The sequence below is a fragment of the Marmota flaviventris genome, chromosome 13 (genome assembly GCF_047511675.1).
Source record: "Marmota flaviventris isolate mMarFla1 chromosome 13, mMarFla1.hap1, whole genome shotgun sequence".
In the NCBI taxonomy this organism is placed as follows: Eukaryota; Metazoa; Chordata; class Mammalia; order Rodentia; family Sciuridae; genus Marmota; species Marmota flaviventris.
This window is the reverse complement of record NC_092510.1, coordinates 1453110-1474087: the sequence shown is the minus strand read 5'-3', so window position 1 is coordinate 1474087 and position 20978 is coordinate 1453110. Positions and strand designations below refer to the sequence as shown.

At 38.6% G+C, this 20978-nt stretch overlaps 1 long non-coding RNA gene across 2 annotated transcripts in view; it reads left to right on the top strand.

Annotated features, from left to right (window-relative positions):
- The window catches only part of LOC139701498 (uncharacterized), a 66041-nt gene that overhangs the window by 25324 nt on the left and 19739 nt on the right, over window positions 1-20978 (top strand). The window lies entirely within an intron of this gene.

Sequence of the window (20978 nt, the reverse complement as noted above, 5' to 3'; positions counted from 1 at the left end):
TTTTTCCCATTTGGACTTGCTGGGCGAGTCTGAGCCTGTCCCAGAACTTCTCTGTGCCTCTTGTCTTGCTTTATTTTTCTTAGGAGAGTCCCAAGTCTGCTTCCAGGGAGGGAGGTTTGACTTGAGACAAAGGGGACAGGACATTTATCTATAGAGCTTACTAAGGTGTACTCTGGGCCAGCTGCATGCTGAGTGCTTGATGAGCCATTTCTCATGAGCCCTATCAACAGCTCTGTGAAGTTGGTTCCATTATTCTCACCTGTCTGCAGTTGAGATGGCTTTGAGGGACAGTCAGGGATCCAAGGTCATATAGGTGGCCTGATGCCACCTACCATGCCTGCCTGAGTCACTCCCAGGACAGCTTCTACATACCTGGTGAACCACTGACATCGTGGTCCCCCTCCCCCAGGAGCTTGTCTTGGGGACAGATGGGCAAACAGTTATGAACTCTGAGGCTGGAGACACTGTGTTCCTCCTGAGGAGCCAGCTGTGGCCAGCCCCACCCTACCCCCTACTCTGGGCCTGGTAAGCTGCTGAGGTTCAAGTGGGGGAGAAGCAGCTTGGACTGGTCAGTGGTGGGAGGATGAGGCCAGGTCCTGGGACATTTGAGTGGGTGCTAGGCTGGGCTTTACCTGCTTCTTGGTTTCTTGGCTACTCCAACATAGCAGTGTCCATCACTGGGCCCAGCTGGGCCAGCAACTCTGTCCTGCCATGTGGGAGGTGCTTACCTCTTTTAGGGACTTGGGGTGGACAGTCCTCTCTTTTATTCTGTCCCCTTCTATCCTATCCCCCAGGCCTCAGGAGCTCCACTGGCTCAACTTGGAAACTTGGATGTGCTTGGTGAGAGTGTGTGGCCTTGCTGAGGGACTCAAATCGGGGCCCTGCCTTCTGGACCTCTTTCTGCCTCCACCCAAACTGCCCTCTGGTCCAGGGCCTGGCCTGTAAGTCTGCATCATCTTCACTGTGACATCTCTGCAGAACGGGTGGATGTGTGCCCCCTCCCAAGCTTGCTTTCTCAGGCTGCCCTTCGTGGGGCACCCATGCTGGCTGAGGGGCTCTGAGCTCCAGCCCTTCTCCCTCCTGAAGTCTAGCTAATCAGCCACTGGGTCGACCCTCTGCATTCTCTGCCCTCCGCCCGCTCCTTTGCTGGCTTCCTGGAACCCAGGGACCCTGGAGGTTTCTGGACCCTATAGAGTTGCCTGGGTGTTGTTTGTTTTGGGGGGGGCATGCTGAGTGGAGGAGCTGGGAGCTGGGAGACAGGCCGATGACTGGGTCAGGGCCAGCCAGGGGTGGAGGCAGACACCAGCCCGTGTCTCCCTGGATCAAACTGTGATCCCCAGTCCCTTCCTCTGGGGGTCCAGGGCCTGGCTTCCCCACCCTCTTTGGCATTTCCTGTCTGCCTCCCTTTCATTTTGCACCCAGGCTCCCCAGGGGTTCCTCTGGGGGGGGAGAGCCTACTCTAACCTTTCTCCCTGGTGACAGGACCTGACTTGGCCTGACATGGCTGTGGTCCCACTGAGCCTGGGGTTTGGCTTGACCTCGTCTCCCTACATTTCTCCACACCCACCTTCTGGCTGGGCAGCGGGGTCCCAGCCGGGCTCCCCTCCAGGTCTGAGCCAGAGAGCCATGGTCTGAGATGCTCCTCAGAGACCCCTGGGCTGGGGCCAGTCATGCCTGTGGGCTCTGGAAGAGGCTGAAGGATTAGGGATGAGGAGAGGCAAGACTGGCCTTCTGGGGCAGGAGTCGGGACCCATGCCTCTCTGGACTTAATTCTGAGGCGGTTTTGAGGACCTCCAAAGTCACAGCACCTCGCTGCTCTCCCCACCCCCCAGGCCCATCCCACACATGGGTTTGCCTTTCCAGGCATCCTCCCCTGGTCCCCTCTCCCTGGGTGACTTCTTGAGCTCCTTGGGCCCCTCCCCCAGCCCTCCTGGGCCCCCTCCTTCCTCCTTGACCCACTTTAGTCCCCTGTTGCTGGGGGAGGGGAGAGCACAGCTGGCTGCTCTGATCCTGGCTGTCTCCCCCAGCATCCCTTGGGGCGGGCTCTGGATGGAGCCAGCAGGCTGAGCAGGCCTGGCCCCAGGGACTGGCACACTGCGTGCTCCTAGTGACAGCCTCCCTGCCCCCTCCATGGACAGACAGTTCTGGACAGCTACCCCTGCACAGGACCTGGGGAGGCCCTGCCAGGACCCAGCTCCGGTTCCCCCCAGCCCTAGAGAGCAGTGGCTTCAGAGGTTCCTCCTAACTTCTTGCCATGCACCATTCCCAGAGAGGAGGGGGGCAGGGCCAGGTCCTGGCCTCCACCCATCCTTCCCCTAAGTCTCTACTGGACAGCCCGAAGCTCCAGTCAAGTCCTGTGTCTGCTGTTAATCTGTGTGACTTGGGGAGCTCCACCAGCCCTCTCTGGACCTCATCTGTGCATTTAGGGAGTGGAGCAGATCACTGACATTTACCAAGCCTCACTGTGTTCCAGGGACTTGGCTGTACATTGATGACCTCATGGTCCCATGGGAATGCCATGAGCACACTTTCCTATTTGGAACGTGAGGCAACCGAGGCACAGGAAGGGGAAGGAACAAGCTTTTGAGGTCACTCATACATGGGGTCCCGGGCAGCCTGATGGGTGACTTGTCTTCGCTCTGCCATTCTCTAATTGATCCTGGCACTGGGGCTATTAACTCTTCAGGGACTAGGTCAGGGCCCTCTGAGGACTTGAGATGGGGGCTTCTCCTTGGGGGGCCATTTATTCTGTCCTGCTCAGGTGCCCTGCTGCCCTGCCACATGACAGACTGTGGGAAGGTGAGTCCCCAGATATCCCAGCTGGAGAGACCCCCTCCCCCATTCTGAGTCCTAGTCCTGGGGTTCAGGGACCTGACTCCAACCTGACTGTGCCCTCGAATGAACATCACCCCCAGTACAGGGGGTGTCCTTCTCCCAGCATGCCAGCTGCAGGGCCAGGAGCGAACAGGAGTTGCCTATTAGGACCACAGCAACCCTCCCTCCCGTTTCCCAGCCAATGAGAAATGCAAAAAATAGGGTGGGTTGGCCCTAAGGGGCTGTTTGAATTTTGGAATCTGCACTCCCCTCATCTCCACATTTACCTTGACATGTGTCCTGTCTCTGGGAACCTTTTCATGTCACCTCATTGTCTTGCTGAATAAAAGAGGGGGTGGGAGGTGGGAGGGGGCTCTGGGAGCGAAGTCAGGAAATCTTTACTTATTTGCCTAATTTCCTCACTCAAATGTGTCTTGTGATTAAATATTGCTTCATTCTATCCTGTGTGCTTAGGTCAGAGGCCAGGTTTCTCTTCTGAACAGGGCATTGAGAGTATCTGGTCTTTCCATCTTGAGATTTCTCACTCCATTCCCTCTATTTCTCTTTTTTATCTCCCACTCCTGGAAAAGCCATGGTCTTCCCTTCTGGAACCTATCTCCTCTAGAGAGAGCACATGGGTGGTGCCAAGTGTCAGTCAAAGTCAGTGACCCTTACAGTTCTCACTCAGTGGAAAAGACTGCAATAATTTGGTCATGCTGCCCTCCTTGGTCCAGGGTAAAGCACCAAGCAGATTGGGCAGTGGATATATAACAAGAAGTCCTGTGTTCTTGGTCCTGGTCCTTCTGGCCTTGCCTGAGCCTGCACTCCATCACTGTGATCACTCATGGCCCTTTACATGCCTGCCCTTGGGGGTGATTAAAATACTGTCTATCCTGAGCCTCCTAGCCATGGCCTCCTCTCCTTGTCTTCCTTTCCCAGGTTCATCTTGCAGTCACGCTTATTCAGGAACCTCCATGGCTCCTGTTACAGCTGGATTAGGGATGGTCAGGGTGAGTCCACTCTTTTAAAAGTAGAAAGAGAAAATATCAGGATGTTACTGTCTATGGAGGAAGAAAAACTTTAAATTGTCTTCTAAAACACAGATAAAATTTACAGAGCTTACTGTATGCCAGACACGGGGCTCGATGCTTTGTCCACCCGTATCTCTCAGTCTTCCTGAAAATTCCATGAGGTGGGTCCTATTCTTCCCATTTATTAATAATGAATCAGCGTAAAGAAGTTAACCTTGCTAAGCACATATGGTCTGGGTGTGTACCACGGCCTTATCATTTTTCTTGCCCCTTTGTCTCTCTATGAGTTTATTGGCACCAAAACAAGCATGCTAAATGCAGAGTAGGTTTCCTGGTAAATTCCCCCAGAAGCCAATCGGGTCACTCATTGCAAACTAATGTCTCTCAGGCCCAAAATGCAGCCCCATGGCTCCCGGGCATACCTTGGTTTTACAAGGATTCTAGTTATGTGGAGTCTCCCATTCATCCCCACAGCCTGTTCTTTGAACCTCAATACCACCATAGGATCCAGAACTGCATAAGGCCCACTTTGCATATGTGGAATGAGCAGGGGGATTGCTGTAGCAATTAGCCAAGGTTGTGGGGTGTGTGTGTGTGGCTGGACTGGAAAACAGACCCAGGTTCTCACAGTTTCTGAAAGCCTGCAAGAGTCACTCACAGGCTACAAAACACTGGAAAGTGACATTATTTTTTAAGCAAAAATAGCCATTGGAGATCTAAATCCTGAGCTTATAATGGAACAGTGAGAACTCCATCTTTTGTTTTTCTACCCACATCTTTCCCAGGAGGTGATTTGAGGACAGAGTCCCGCTTTTAATAAACACAGAATGATGGAAGTTGGAATTGCAATGCCTACGTATATATAATTAGAGGAACCACCCTCATTCTTGTATTTTAGTCAATATTTAGATTCAATATATCTCAGAGCATTTGAGAGCCTTACAGTGACTATTAGAATCAACTGGGACAATGTAACAGAATTAGTTCATTGGGACTTACATGCAAGACAAATTTTAAAATGTCTCAACCTTATCATACCACTTGATTTTGATTATATTATCATTTCAATCCCTGGGTACCTTGCAAACGCTTTGGTCTTAACCAGATGTAATTCAAATATGGTCACTATTGGTGGTTATGGAACAATGCAACAAACCACAATGAGAAGTGACTTTTGGACATAGGTGAAGTCCAGCCTTTGGCCAATGGAATGGATGATTCACAGTGCCAAGCTTAGGCACCCCTTCCCCAGGATGTACAATGTGAATCAAGTGGGAGAATGGTGAGAATGGCCTTAGGCCTGGGCCTAAGCAACTCCATTTTAAAAACTCCAGTTTGAAACCTGCAGTCTCACCAGGCACACCCACAGATCCCTCAAGTATGACCTCAGACAATTACTTCCCCTTACTCTGAAAAACACAGTGAAGACTCTGGCAGGCTGTCCTCTCCTGATAAGAAGATAAAGTGAGAAGATAAGGGTGGAGACCACCAGCAGATGGTTCTGACCCCAGGGTAAATGATGTCCTGGAGAAATCTGGTGGTAGCTGATAAGGATTGCAAGGGGGGTCATAAAGCCCCCAAATTTAGTGTAAAAATAGAGCTAATGAACAGGGATTCATCCAACTGAAACAAGGATGCACTTGGGCTTGAGAGCCTGGTGAGGAACTGGACTGACATCTCATTACTTATCATCATTCTCCTGACGAGATCCTCTCAAACTCTATAACCTCATCTGGATGGTGAGAGCTTCAACTTCTTTCTATGACCCTCTCCTCAACAGGTCATCCACTCCATGCCAGGAAAAACCTGCCTTGGTTATGGACCTGATTACTGTGAATCTTCTTCACATGATATCTCAGAATCAAATAAATTAAGATGGACTTTTTCTCATCAAGGAGACAGTATTCTAAAAGCAAAAGCAAAATCATTAAAAAGTATTTCCTGACTAGGTACCTGAAAAGTACTCTTTCATAGCCACACATTTATATAAGCCATAAAAAATAAGAAGAGCCCTGACCCAAAGTTTGGAGAATAAATTCTGCATTTGGTTACAGTAGGAGTAAAATCACATTACCAAATTTCTGTACACAGATAAGGCTAAATTACTACTGATATTATGGCACTAATTCTGCCTTTTGTAAAAGATGAGGTTTATACAGCTGTTTGGTGTCAAAAAATATTTTCAAAGTCCCACAAGTACTGTGTGTGTGTGTGTGTGTGTGTGTGTGTGTGTGTGTGTGTGTGTGTGTGTTATATGAGTGTAGTACTGGTGGATAAACTGAGGGAATATTATTCCTGAGCTATATCTTCAATTTTTTCTTTTTTTTTTTTTTTAGTTTTGAGACAATATCTTACAAATATGATTTCTTGTGTGCCCACAATTTTTAAGTACATATCAAGAACAAATATGCCTGAACCAAAGGCAAATCTTATCTCCTTTAGCAGCCATGATTCATCGTTATTTTTAAATACTCTTAAAAGTTAAGTAGTCACATTTTTTTTTTCAAAAAGGGGGGTTACACACATATGGTGGCTCATGTCAGCAATCTTAATAATTTGGGAGACTTAATCAGGAGAATCACAATTTCTAATTCAGCCTAAATATTATGAGAGGGCCCTAAGCATCTAAGCAACACTTTGTCTGAAAACTGAAAATAAAATAAAATACAATTAAAAAGGGCTTGTGATACAGGGGTTTAGGAGAACTATCCTGGGTTAAGTACTCATTCCTCTCCCCTTAAAAGGAAAAGAAAAGAAAAGAATAAAAAAATTACATCTGGCAAACTTTCTATTAAATGGGAATAATATGTTTGAGAAAAACTTCTGAAGCTTATAGCAAGGATTTAAAATAAACTTGGGAAATGGCTGAGAACTGAATTGAAAAATCAAGGACAAGAAACATTTTTAAAATTTCTTATCAGGAGAAACTTAAAAACAGATATATTTCATTACAGTCATGATAAAAATGCAGCATGGTATGGAAAATGCAACAAAACCACTGTATTTGTATCACAAAAATTTTATAAATGGAGAATATGAAACATAAAACACTACATAAAAAAGTGAGGGGGAGACAACATTAAGGCAATATATGTAATCTAAAATAAATAATACACTAAATATCCACTATATAAATATTATCTGGGAGCATGTCTACAAAACAAAACAATACTCCTTGCATAAAGCAGAGGATTTGTGATAGTCTCAAAAATAGTTTCACATCTGTGGCTGCTGTGTAGGGGCTCATATCAAAAAAGCAATGTTTGGGGCTCAAGCAGTTGAAAGAAGATGTGAGGAATTTTTTTTTCTTTTTTACCATGTGATATTTATTTTTTTTTAGTCATACATGACAGCAGAATGTATTTTGACATATAATACATACATGGAATGTACATACATCAATCATATTGTCTATTCTATTCTGCTGCCCTTTCTATCCTCCCTACTCCTGCCCTCCTGTTCCATCCTTTCTCTTTATTCAATCTAATGTAACACACTGCCACAGTCTGTCTGGGCACAAATAACCAAGCCGCCACAAAAGACTTGTAGGTTCAAAAGCAAGTCTTTATTCTCAAATTCTCACCGGCTCTCTACAGACACTTCCCGGAAACACACAACACACTCCCTCCACTGGGCTCCGCGTGCCAATTCTTCCTGAACAACCCCCCCTCCAAAGTAGCGGGTGCCCAAGGCATCAGGATCTGCCCTAATCCCAGAGCTGCCCTATTCCCGGAGCAGGGTCACCTTTCAACCATTCCCTCTAGCAAAATGCCAGGTGTCATTCCAACTAAACTGTGGCTCTCAACAACACACTTTTTTTTTCTTTTTCTCATCACAACATCATATATGTATTCTGTATAACAATGAGGTCCTCCTTCCATCTTCCATGCAACTCCCCTTCTCCTTCTTTTTCCCTCCCACCTCTCTTCCTATTTAGTGGTAGTCTTCTTCTCATGCTCTTCTTCTCTATCCCATTTTGAGTCACTCCTCTTATATCAGAGAGGACATTTGGCATTTATTTTTTAGGATTGGCTAACTTCACTTAGCATAATCTGTTCTAATTCCATCCATTTGCCTGCAAATTCCATGATCTTTTTATTTTTTAGTGCTTTGTAATATTCCATTGTGTACAAATGCCACATTTTTTAATCCATTCATCTATTGAAGGGCATCTAGGTTGGTTACACATTCTAGCTGTTGTGAATTGTGCTGCTATAAACATTGATGTGGTTGTGTCCCTGTAGTATGCTCTTTTTAGGTCTTTTGGGTATAGTACGAGAAGGGGAATAGCTGGGTCAAATGGTGGTTCCATTTCCAGCCTTCCAAGGAATCTTCATACTGATTTCCAAATTGGCTGCACCAATTTGCAGTCCCACCAGCAATGTATGAGTGTACCTCCCCCGCCCCATCCTCGCCAGCAATTATTGTTGTTTGACTTCATAATGGCTGCCATTCTTATTGAAGTGAGATGGTATCTTAGAGTAGTTTTAATTTGCATTTCTCTGATTGCTAGAGATGGTGAGCATTTTTTCATGTATTTGTTGATTGATTCTATATCCTCTTCTGAGAAGTTTCTGTTCAAATCCTTGGCCCATTTGTTGATTGGGTTATTATTAGAGCTTTATCTGATGTTTGAGGGGTAAAAATTTGTTCCCAGGGTGTAGGCTCCCTATTCAACAGATGTGAGGAACTTTTCAGATGGTAGGCTTGCTGCTTCTGAAGGCACCAATAGCTCATAACCAGCCTCTAGCTTCTATCCCTCAGCCCCCAAAGTTATTAAATAGAATTTTTTATGCAGGTCAGACGAAGAAGGCACATCAACAACATTTGACTGATGTAAGAACATGCTCACAAACAAATGTTTTTGACTTTGAGTACATACATTGAATCTGAGTGTTTATGACCTTGGCTACTTGCTAAAAACATAGCCCTCTGGAAGCTGTACTAACACAGTTGGTCTTTTTGGTCTTTTTTTGGCCCTAAATGCCTCATGGAATTGAGCATTTTACAACTTCTACTGTAAGGAGCAATGCTAACCTCACCATATTTAGGGTGCAACACAAAATGCTGTTTATCTCTAATTCTAACATACAAAAAATAATAATCTTGCTCTCTTGACACCTGGGTAATTTTTTTTAAGTCCATCAGTTCTGGTTAACAGGTAAAATAGGTTAAACTTGGATACCGGGGCTGGCCATGCCAGTTGTTCACTGGAGCCATTGGCTACTGTTGTTTCTTTTTATGCATCATCCAATGTCTGGACTTGAAGGCTTTTATCCTTCTTCTCTAGAGACTCAACATCACAATGGGGAAGGTTGATAGGTATTTTCAAAATACAGAGATCATACTCTACTGGATGTATTTTGGATTCCTAGACCTCTTGACTATCTTGCAATTCCTCATTCTGGTAGTCTCTCATACACTTGCATCAGTTTTTGCTCCCAGATCTATAGAAACCATTCATCCCATGGCCAGAGCAGCTGCACATGACTTATTTGACTACTTACCCAAATCATCTATGCCACTGCTGCCACTTTTTTCTTTGGCCAGGGGCTGGGGCCTAAGTTTCAACACCTTATTGACACTTCAACTTGCAGGGTTCATGTTTGCCCACAGTGCAGTCAGAATCCTTATTTCTGCTTACAAGGAACTAATCCCATTATATCACAATTCTCCATAGGAGTCCACTGTAATAGGACTGAGGCAACTAGGTGTTGTATGCTTCTTGGTGTCCATAGGTGTCACCACTCTCCTAACAACCTCTATTAATCTATCAGGACTGAGATATCTCTCACCTACAAATATCCTAAAGACTTTGCCAGTTGCTGTGTGGGTGTTGAGACCCAGGATGTAAAATTTGGGTCTCTAGCAATTGAGAGATGTGAGGCAGAGTTGGCAGTGTAGTCATGCTTATGCAAAAAAAAAAAAAAAAACAATAGCTCCCAGACAGCCCAGAGCTTTCAGCCCTTAGATTCCTACATCATTCCATAGGCTTTTTCATATATAGGACAGAAAACAAAGGTGAATGGTCAATATTTTACATAATGAACACATGCTCAAAAGAAAATGTTTATGACAATGAATGAATACACTAAATCAGGGTATTTATTACTTCAATAAATAATAATAATAATAATAACAACAACAACAAAAAAAACCTGTTGGAAGCATCAACAACAGAGTAGCTATAGCCATGTTTGGCCTTTCCAATGATCCACCCTTTTAGGATTCATCATCAAAAAAATCTACACACCTGAAGTCTTCTGCAATGATCTATTAGCAAGGAAGTAAGAGCTCTGCATCCACAGGCCACAAAAAATACACTGTATTGTGATATGACTAGAACACAATCCCCCTGCCTAGGATTACTAAAAGCATTCTCCAGATAGTATCCTGACAAGCTCATCATTCTTTCAACTTATTATTGATCAACTGCTGTGGCTGCAACTAAAGATGTAATATATATTGAAGTAATCCTGATATTATTTTGGTGATCTAGAATATGCATACAACTGAATATGGCAGAAATCCATTCCTGTGCTGCTGTTAACAAACCAAGTGCCATGTGATTTTGCAACACAACTTTTTGTATTTGATATTTTTCTTTATTAACTAGAGATAGAGCCTGCTTTGTATGATTTAAGATTTGACTGTGTACTCTGTCTTATTCACCAAGCATACATAAAAAAATAACAAAGAAAAGACCTCATCCTCGTTAGTTTAAAATTTTATTTATCATATAGTCTTTCATTAGCTATAACCACACCTTAATTTTCCATAGGCTGTAAGGTTTGAACCTAGTATCCTAATAATGCCAGCAGAAAAACCAGAAGTTCAAATATATTGAGTAATCTTTTAAAATTAAATAAAAGTTTAGGCAGTAAAAAAATGTCTGGATAGAATGGAGATCAACAGACTGTTGACTATAATAGATAATGTTACCTTCAATATATATTGAAATATTGGTTTCAGTATTTAAACCTTAGGAAATAAGCTATAATTAACAAAGGGGTGATTTTAACAGCTGTTTCTATGCTTAGCATTTCAATTTTGCCTGTTCATAACCAGGAAACAAGAGCCAATATTGTAATGCATGTCTGTAATTTCAGTGACTCAAGAGGCTGAGGAAGAAGGATTTTAAGTTCAAGGGTAGTCTCAACAACTCAGTGGGGCTTTAAGCATCTTAGTGAGAACTTGGCTTGTCTTTAAAAACAAATGGGCTGGAGATGTGATTTGTGATAAAGTGTTCTGAGTCCAGTTCTTGGTACAAAAAAAAATTCTGCTTTTTTGTGCCACTATCTAACTTCTAAGACAATAATGAAAGATTGATAATTCATGTAGTCTAGAGGATGTGAGTTGTGGCTTTGGGGTCACATAGAATTGATCCTGAATTTCAGTAAAGTAGCTTAATATTCATGAGACCTTTAAAATATTCTTTCACACCGAACAGCTATGTAAACCTCATTCATTACAAAAAGCAGAATGATACGAGTGTCAACATATTAGCAATTCTTTAGCCCTATCTGTACACATAAAGTTGACAATGTGTTTTTACTCCTCTTAGTTCCAAAGTTCAGAGTATGTTTCCAAAACTTTGGATCTGAGCTCTTATTTTTTGTGTGTGACTTATGTAAATCTGTGACTATGAAAGTATATTAGTCAGGAAACATTTTGAATACTTTGTTTTTGCTTTCATGACACTGTCATCTCCATGAGAATGAGCCCACCTTAATTTATTTGATTCTGAGAAGAAGGGTGCTTTTTTTGGCAACCATGTCTCCCTCTGAAGTTCAGTAACCTTACCAACGATCACCTAATGCAGTAAAAAGATCCCATATAAACCCAGGCTTAATTTATGATAAGCCCACACTTGAGACAATAATTTTTATATGGTTTCTTCTTATTCAGTGATAGATATCTAATTCACTAAACATAGGCTGAATGTCAGGATTCAATCAAATGTGGAACAGAAGTTATGTGAAAAACATATTGTGCCTTATAGGTACTGGTTAAATTTTTATTAATTTAAATTTAAACTTTAATTTCTTGACAGGATTTATTGAATTATATGGTAATATGTGTAGACTTCTATGCCTTTAATGTTTGATGATATTCTCAGAGTACCCCATACTAAAGAAGAAAATTGAAATAACAACCCTGCATTAGGCTAAAGACAAAACTGTAAAATAATTTTTTTTATATGTTTAGACTCTAGTTTCTGGGTTACTGATGATCTGATGACCTAGAGTTTTATCTCCAGTGATACCAATCTCTTTTGGTTAAAGTATGATATCTAAAATGAAAATGGATCTGTACCCAGAATCCTGTGAGAAATAGTGTCCACTTTTGTACACTTCTGAGTTGTAGATGGCTGCTCTCTCAAAGTGTAGAGTCTCTCCTGTTCTTTGGCCCTGAGAGAATGTTGTTTGGTATGTTTATTCCATAACCTATGACACAGAACTGAGTTGCCCATTTTTTTTCACCTTGCTGAGGTCAGGGTATATCTCAAGCAAGGAATATAGCTGTGGTGAATATAGATATCCCTGAGAGGTCAAGAGTGAATTTTGGGATGAAGCTTGATAAATACATTTATTTATTTGTAAATTTAGATTTTCAAAAATAACAATAATTTGGATATAGTGGTTTAAGTTATTAAATTGATTTAAGCTGTCCTTCTTAATTTTTATTATGAATACTAGAAATTTTTAAATTATACTAATGCATTATATTGTTTTTCCCTCTTGGAAAATATTAATGCCTTAGGACATTCCTTAGAAGTTTAAAATAAAATTTGCTTTCTCATAAGACCAGACAGCACAAAAGTTAAATGAAATTTTAAAGTAATTTTGATAAAATTTTTATTCATAAAAGTATATATTTTGGGTGTGTGGGAGATCTTGCCTCTTGGTTTTATTTTCCCCATTGGGTTTCTCCCCATTGAAATTAAGTTTTCATCACATGAGAATAACATCACATAATCTTTTACTTTTATCCCTCTCACTAAGGTGTGGCTGTAGAGTTTAAGAGTGGTGAGGATAATACAAATGATGAGAAGTGATGAGATGTCATTCCAAGTCCTCATCAGCCTCCCCAGCTCAAGTGCATTTTTTATTGAGCTGGCTGAATATCTGTTCATTTGCTCTACTCTTTATACTAAATTTTGCAGCTTTTTACCCTTTTTTCAATCCTTGTTAGTTACCACCAGATTTTTCCATGACATCATTTACTCTAGGGCCAGAAACATCTGGTCTGGTGGTCTGCACCTTGGTATTCTCGCCCTTCCCTCTTATTAGGTGAGGACAATCTGACAGAGGCCTCACTCTATTTATCAAGGTGAGGGGAAGTGATTTGTTCATGTCTGAGGGCAATACTGCAGGGCTTCTTTAGGTATGCCTGGTGAGACTGCATGTTTCAAACTGAAGTTTTTAAAATGGAGTTTTTTTAGGCCAGGCCTAAGACCATCCTCACAAGAGTGTAGTTAATTTGTCCAAAATTAAGGTGTTTTTTTTGTTTGTTTGTTTGTTTTGTTTTGTTTGTTTGTTTCTTTAATGTATTTGTCCTCAATTGAATTTTTTTTCTTTTTTCTTTTTCTTTTTCTTTTTTTTTTTTTTTTTTTTTTTTTTGTACCAGGTATTTAACTTCCCCAGTCCTTTTTTTGTATTTATTTATAGAGAGGGTCAGACTTAGTTGCTTAGTGCCTTTCTTTTGCTGATGGTAGCTTTGAACTCATGATATCCATGTATAATTCTTCTGTGCCACAGGGGTTATGGCCTGTGCCACCAAGTTTGTTTCAACTGAGTTTTTAAATATGTAAAAGAACTTTATTAATGTGACATTTAGAAGCATTCGTAATATTCAAGCAAACTCCTTTGTCCTGGTGTGGCAGGAAATAAAAGTGAAACTGGACTTTAATTTAAATAACAAGAAAGTTCAATTGCAAGGGCTTAATTAGAATACAGATAATTAGAAGGTTACAGGCCATAAAGCACTGTTGTACTTGTTTAAAATAATTTTTTTTCTTAGTTGTAGATGAACAAATATTATTATTATTATTATTATTATTATTATTATTATTATTATATTAATGTGGGTCCAGTATCAAACAGACTGTCTCATGCATAATAGCCAAGCACTCTACTACTGAGCAACAACCCTAAATCCTTCCTTGGTATTTTTTTAATATTTATTTATATTTTATTTATTTATATGTGGTGCTGAGAATTAAGCTCAGGGCCTCATATATGCTAGGCAAGCACTGTACCACTGAGCCACACCTTCAGCTCTTTCCTGGTACTTTTTAAATACCTGTTTTACATAAATTTTAATTAGTAGATTTAACCCTTTTCCAATATCTGTTTGGATTAAATCAATAACCTAGAAATCAGTGAAGCAAAGTCTAGTTTTATCTCAAACTCTGATTTTACTTTCTCTTTCTTTCCCAGACCAGACACCTTATCACAGTGTCTGAATTAAGATTCCCCCTTGAGGAATTTACTGTATGTTGTCCACATTCCAAACTCCAAAATTTATCTATTCCTTAGTTTTGGAAAAGTCTTACAGAATTTGTCCAGAGGTACCAAAATTTCTTGGAGTACTCAGAAGAATCCATATCTGAGTCTTGCCTTTTAGGGAGCAGTTTGAATTATAAGTATGCAGCCTTTAAGGCAAGTAGATGGATGATCTGCAGCTGGAAGGAACCTTTTCATCAACCTTTGCATCTAAAAGGCATACATTTGATTCCTTTTATTAGATACTGTGAATAAACCTACAATGAAAATGGAAGTGAAGTAATTTCTTTAACAAAATTGTTCCAATTTCTTTAGATATTTATCCAGAATTATAATTACTGGGTTATAGGGCATTTTTTTAAACCAAGAATTGTTTTTTTATTTTTTACTTATTTAGTTACTTTACCACTGTGTTACATCCCTATTTTTTTTATTATTAGTGGATTATATGGCATTTTTATTTTGAGCTCTTAGGAACCATGATAGGGGCTGGGAATGTGGCTCAAGTGGTAGTGCACTTGCCTGGCATGCATGTGGCTCTGGGTTTTATCCTCAGCACCACGTACAAATAAAGATGTTGTGTCTGCCAAAAACTAAAATGAATAAATAAATATTAAAATTCTCTCTCTCTCTCTCTCTCTCTCTCTCTCTCTCTCTCTCTCTCTCTCTAAAAGAACCATGATTTTTTTTCAAAAGTATATTTATTGACTTTATATTGTAACCAAAATTTTTATCTATGCATGTACACCTATACTCTGGAGTCCCTACTATCTTTCAGATATTTGTTTAGTTTGGTGTGGTTTGGTGCTAGGAATTGAACTCCAGGGGTGATTACCACTGAGTTATGTCTCCAGTCCTTTTCTTTCTTGGAGACAGGTGATATATCACTAATATCTCAATAAGTTGCTTATAGCCTTTCTATGTTGTTAAGGCTGTGTTTCAAATAACAATCCTCCTGACTTGCCTCTCCAGCCTCTAGTATATTTTCCAGATTTGGCAGATTCTTTTTTTGAGATAAATTGACAGCTTTGATATTTGGGTATTTTTGTGTCTTGGTCACAGCTGATGAAACACTTGTGAAAAATTTTATGGCTCCTAGATATCACCATTTTTTTTGTATCATTTCTTTCATATTTCCTTCTTTCTTTTTTTATTTTTAAATTTAATATTTATTTTTTTTAGTTTTCAGCAGACACAACATCTTTGTTTGTATGTGGTGCTGAGGATCGAACCCGGGCCGCACGCATGCCAGGCAAGTGCACTACATCTTGAGCCACATCCCCAGCCCTCTTTTTTTTTTGTGGTGCTAGAGATTGAACCCAGGGCCTTGTGCATACAAGGCAAGCACTCTAAAAACTGAGTTACATCCTCAGCCACTCTCTCACATTTCTGATCACTAGAAGTGATGATGATAATTGGGAATTTTGTCCCAAATGTGGTACATTTCTTAAGACTGGACTAATATTCAGTGTATCTAAATCTCTCTACTCATTCATGATTTTGCCAAAGAGATACTCGCAGTAGTTTTTTTATTAAATTCATTTATAGATGGAGGGAGATTATCTCATTTAATATTCTGCTTTATTTTCAACATTATTCCCTCTTAATATTTGCTTTTTATAGTGTTGCTAAGTTTGTAACTGACTATCTTGCACATTCTGCACACACACTCTAACAGTGAACTTTGCCTCTATGTCCCAATTCTAACTTTAGGTTGGATAGATTCATTCATTCATGTCTAATGTTATTTTTCATATGATCAGTTTTACATATGCCTTTCTATTGCTCTTAACAATACTATTGATCTACATATGGTTTCAGATTTGGTTTATATTATGATATATTGGTCTGTATTATTGCAATATAGTTTCATAATATACATTAAATGTGTCTCATAACAATAACTATATTATTTGTTTTTTTATTAAACGTTTTGGGGTATTTTACATATATTTTATTTCTAAGATAATTTTTTTGGTCCCTTCTTTTCTTTTCTTTTATTTGGTCCTTGGAATTAAACTCAGGGGAATTGAGCCATATCCCCAAACCTCTTTTGTATGACTTTTAGAGACGGTGTCTCACTGAGTTGCTTAGGGCCTCACTTTTGCTGATGCTGGCTTTGAGCTAACAATACACCTGTCTCTGCCTCCCAAGGTACTGGGATTACAATTGTGCACCAACAGGTCCAGCTCTCTTCTTTTATTTAAAGAAAAACATGCTAAAATTTTGATAGGAAAATATTATATATTAAATTGAGTTAAAATAGTTGTCTTTGTAATGGTTAGTTTTATTTACACACATGCTATTTTATGTGCTTTTGTAAATTTTTATTTAGTTTGTGATAAGTGCCACATATTTTCCTTGAAATCCATTATACATGTGATGTATTTAACAGATATAACTTCAGTATAATACTTATGTGGTATTTTGTACTCTAATTAAACCAAAAATTTTTCTGGGTTCCACAAACCATTTTTTCTCAAACTTTATTATTTTTATTTTTGTGAATCACCTCCTCTTTCCTCCTATGCTACAGATTTCTAATGTATTGACAAGTATAGCTCTAGTCTTATGCTATCACATACTTGTACACTGTCATTGTACACACATACTATAATTTCTACAGGTCTAAGCTGCTTGGTGAGGAGTATTTCATATATATATGTACCGTTTTCATGATGAAATAACAGCAATTTCTACTCCATCTTAAGTTCATGATAATTTGTTCTGTGTCCTCATCAATACATTGTATTCTTTTTGTTGTTGTTTTTTCTTACAGGAAATTTAAATCAGGGGCACACAGAGACTGGGTCACACATAGTTGCCTAGGGCCTTGCTATGTTTCTGAGGCTGGCTTTAAACTCAGGATTATCTTGCTTTAGCCTCACAATCCATTGGGATTAGAGGTGTGTGCCATGGAATCTGGTTCTATTTTATTTTTATATTGAAATATATATTACTTCTGAAAATAATTTATTCTTGATATTAAGAAAGCATAGAATACCATTTCCCCCCACAAATACCCCCCTTTTTTATAAAAGTTATCAATTTTTTTTGAAAAGATGTTAGTAGTGCCAGATGTATAATTTATTAATGTCTAAATGGCTAGTTTATTATTATTATTATTATTATTATTATTATTATTATTATGATATGTATTAGTTACAAAACTGTATCTGTTAATATTATTATAAGGTATATACTCTTTTCTATAACTTCATAGCATACATCAGTGTATATCAAAATGACCTTTTGGGGGTTGGGAGGTGAGGGGAGGGATCATGGGGTTAGAAATGATGGTGAAATATGATGTATATTGTTATATAAAGTACATGTATAAAGAAGTGAATTCATGTAAATATAATTTGTATAAAACCAGAGAAATGAAAATTTGTGCTCCATATGTGTAATAAGAATTGTAATGCATTCTGTTGTCATATATAATTAAAAAATATTTAAAAATTAAAGATAAATGATGGCATTATGTTCTAACTGAAAATAAGTATTACTCCTTTTAAAAATTGAGAAAAAAAGTCTGTTGGTCAGTTGTAAACTTTATAAAGTTTATAAAAGGTATCCTGAACATTTGGTAATACATAAACCTAGATGTAGGTATTTATAGTGTTGTCAGCAAAATTAAAACAAAATACTGTAGAGTTTATTTTTTGCAATGTATACTCATAATTATATGAGATGCATTTTGTACATATACATGTATATTACCATTATATATAATTAATAATTGATCATTACATCTCACATTAACTACATTTATTTCAAATTAATTTGTCTTTTGAAAGCACCAATATATGACACTCTTGGATATATACACTTGGTGTGTCTTCAAATTTGTCACTTTTATGTATTATGTTCTTTTTTATTCTCCTTTTTATAGAATTTCTTTTTCCAAATTATTGAGATTAATGAATTTTAAACAATTCAGTTGAACAATGCAGTCTGTAGATTTTCTTTTTTAACCTAAGATAAAATACATCCCAATTTAATAGGCTTATTGTTATGAAAATGACTTTTAAAAACCTGCATATATAACACCCTAACCTGACCTTACTCTGGACTATTGATATCTGGGTGGAGGGGATCTCAAAGTGATCCATGGAAAGGGCAGAACAGGGATGGGTCAGGATGTGAGATTGGTGGATGCTGAGTATGTAGTAGTGAGTATTCATGAAAAATTATTGGTGGAATAGGTACGGGTAGAGAAAAAAAAAGTGCTGTGAAGGAAGAAGGGAAAGAATGACCAGCTCAAGAGTTCAGATTTTAAAAGTCTAATGGTGGGTCAATGGTAGTATGAGGGTAAAGATTAGTTTCTTTGGAGGCAGAAATAAGGTAGAAATGAAAGAAGAAGGTAACTCTGGCACAGTCCCCAAGAGAAAGAGTCAAATGAACACTACCCTGTATATTCATGCTATATATATCTAATGTTATAGAAGTTTGCATTATATATATATATATATATATATATATATATATATATATATATATATATATATATAGCAAACTTCTATAGCATTAGATTAAAGTCAGCCAGCCTCAGCAACTTAGTGAGGTTCTAAGAAAATTAGTGAAACCCTTTTTCTTTATAGAATAATTTATTAAAGGCTGAGAGTGTTTATTAATAAAAAAGCATATCTGATTTCAATTTGTCATATGAGGGAGAGAGAGAGAGAGAGAGAGAGAGAGAGAGAGAGAGAGAGAGAGAGAGAATAAAAAAAAGTAATCACTGACCCTATTAGTGTCAAGGATGTGAATAATTTAAAAGTAATAGTGAGCTAGTTGGAAAACTCATCTAGGTTATTAACTACTGCTTGGGAAGTTAGCTTACTCTCCAAAATATAAAAGTGCTAGAGGAATTCTTTATTAAAGTGTATATAAGAAAAAAGAAGACTTTTGACTTAGCTTTTAGGTGACCCAGACTGGGTCAACTTTAGCAGGTGATTAGGTTTGTGCAAAGATGATAAATCCTTGAGTTATTTGGAATAATGTGATTTATCTAGTCTTCATAAATAAAGATTGAGCTCTAATATAAATCAGGCTTGGCAAATATTGAAAATTAAATGTATGAATAAACACATAAAACAATATTTAACCAAAAGTCAACATTCAGAATATTTATGCAATTATGTAATCACCAGTAATGTAAAAACAATGACAGCTAAGGAAAAAGTGAGTTAATAAAAAACAAATAAATAATTTAATGAATGAATTAATTAATGAATCGCTAACAAGTGCAAAAATGTAACATGACTGGAATTGTCAAAGTAAGCTTGTAGCCATGAAAAAGTGTAAAGGTACATAGAAATGGTGTTTTACTACTGTGACATACTCTATGAACTGTAAATTCCACTTTTAGGTGGGAAGAGTTGAACACAGAACCCATTCACCTTGCTCTATCACTTGGGTACTGTGCCAAAAATTACCTTTTTCTTTCCCTCAGATTGTATTGCTGCTTCCAAGAACACTACCCTCTATATTCACGCTATCATTGTAGACTTGTAGCATGTGAACCCCTCTAATGTTCAAGTTTTTCTTCTTTTTTTTATTGCTCTTTTTCTCCCTACTCCCATATCATCCAACAGTTCTTATTTTGTATAGCAAAATCTACATACTCCACAATCACCAGTCTTATATCTTACTATATCCATTTCCTACCTTGTGCATGACCACTTTGAGATCCCCTCCATGAAAACATCAATAGTCCAAAGTGATCAGAATGGGGGTAAAATTTGCAGAATATTAAAGGTTAGTTACACAACAAGAAAGCTATAAAAAGTGGGCTTCATTTAAAGGTGAAAATAAAAAGAAAATCTTTAGACTTCACTAGTTAAAATAAAGGATCAAAAATTTATTAATCTCAATAATTTGAATTATACCTGTGAGTCACTTTTTTTGGGGTAAGGGATATAAGGACATTGCTAATGAGTTTAAAGCTTAAACTGTTTTTTTTTATGAGAAAAAGAATAGAAAAATTAAAAAAATTAAAGTAATTGTGATATATATATATATATATATATATATATATATATATATATATATTCACAAATTGCTTTAATCTTATAAACAGTTATAAGTGTCAATACATTTCTCTCTGGGCTAGGTCCTATTATAGGAAGAAAACTTTGCCTTAAAATAACCCCATACAGAAGCATTTAATGCAATTAACAGGCCTCAAATAATAATAATAATAATAATAATAATAATAATAATAATAAGTGAGGTGGGGAGGATTTCAGGGTTGTGAAGCATACCTGTAATATAAGTTACTTGAAAAGACATCACAGAAGAATTTTATACACTGTCTGAAGACATATATGTATGTATTATTTATAAAAAGTGTTTATGAGTTCTGTACTGAGGGTGCACAAGTCCAATACACAGTCTTTTTTTGTTGTAAATGGACACAGTACCATTAGTAGTTTGTTTGTTGGCTTTTTAAAAATATTTATTTTTAGTTTTTGGTGGACACAACATCTTTGTTTGTATGTGGTGCTGAGGATCGAACCTGGGCCGCCCGCATGCCAGAGGAGTGCACTACCTCTTGAGCCACATCCCCTCTTGGGTGGCTTTTTAATGCGGTGCTGGGTGTTCAACCCAGTACTTCATGCAT